A 1,469-nucleotide genomic window follows, 5' to 3' on the forward strand; every position below is an offset into this window, starting at 1 on the left:
TTTTTTTTGCCAAACAGCCTCTGCCTCTTAGCGATTAAGAGGCTGCCTCTTAATGTCACCATTAAGAGGCAAACAAACAGCCCCTTAGTATTATATATATAGTAAAATATTATTTTAGAAGTTATAACTCATACTAATTTATAGAATATATGCATAAAAGGATATAATATATATAAACTTGGGATCACGTGAGACCATCTTTTTTTAATGAGACCCGTGAGACCACTTTTGTACACTTTGAACTACATGACAACCCGCTGTGAATGCAACTTTCACAGTGTCTTTGTTGTGAAAGTTCGACTTTTTTTTTTACTTTTACAGTATTTTGTTGTGAAGTTTTAAGTGTAAAGTGGTCTCACATATCTCACGAAAACAGGGTGGTCTCACGTGATTCAAAGTCTAATAATGATCAAATCCCACGACCCTGGAATTTGGGGGAATCTAATCAATTCAATCCGTGAACCAAACCTCATGAAGAAATTTGGTCAAATAAATCAGTCGTTTAGATTCCATCAAATTCTTTCGAATTCTACGAATCAAACAACCTCTTAGCGTCTTGATTTAACATCATTAGCTTAACAGTTTATCAATATTGTTTCATCTTCCTCATATTTGTTCCACTTATTTTGAGAAGACAAAAAAAAAATCATTTTTACACCACTTAATCATATCTTGTCCCTATCTGAATGTCTCATCAAATTCAAACTTAAGAAAGCAATTTTTTACTTAATCATATCAGGTCCTCTATCACACTAATAAGGGGCCATTAACCAAACGTTTATCCCGGATAGCGTTTAGTAAGTCACATTACTTCACCGGATGAACATGGTAAGGGCCAAGAATCTTACCCGGTAAGAACGAGCCAAAGACCAAGACTCTTACCCGGTAAGTGGGGGTGACGACTCTTACCACGGTAAATGTTTACCGGGTAAATTGTTGCATGCAATGTCGTTTTGATGGACTAAAATATTACCCGTTAAGTAAATAATAATATTAAATTTTACCTGTAAGCACTTACCGAATAATTATTTGGTAAACGGCCCCTAACTAAACAACTTTTCTTACTAACCCAAGGGTTGGTAACTTGGTATAGGACGAATCTGATTGTCTAATTATTATGTTGGATAGTGTTTGTTAGTTTTTTTTTTTTCCAAGTAAATTATAACTTAGAAATTAAACTTTTTGATAAAATAGGACGTAAAACATAGCAATTTTTACGTCAACACTTAATTAACATCAGTCGAACATATTTAAAAGTTATTCTTATACATTTGCACATCTATTGACTAATTTAATAATTTTTATATGTTCACAAATCGTTGGTGTTAAACTTAACTCATTTAAAAACTGTAACACCCTCATTTTCATCAAGAGAGATGTTACGTAATCTGAAACATTTCCTTAATAAATACACCAAAGTAATGGCTAAATTAAAACCATTTAAACTATTACAGCGGAAGTCTTTGAAT

This window comes from Cynara cardunculus (genome assembly GCF_001531365.2).
Source record: "Cynara cardunculus var. scolymus isolate 2C chromosome LG 13, CcrdV1, whole genome shotgun sequence".
NCBI lineage: Eukaryota > Viridiplantae > Streptophyta > Magnoliopsida > Asterales > Asteraceae > Cynara > Cynara cardunculus.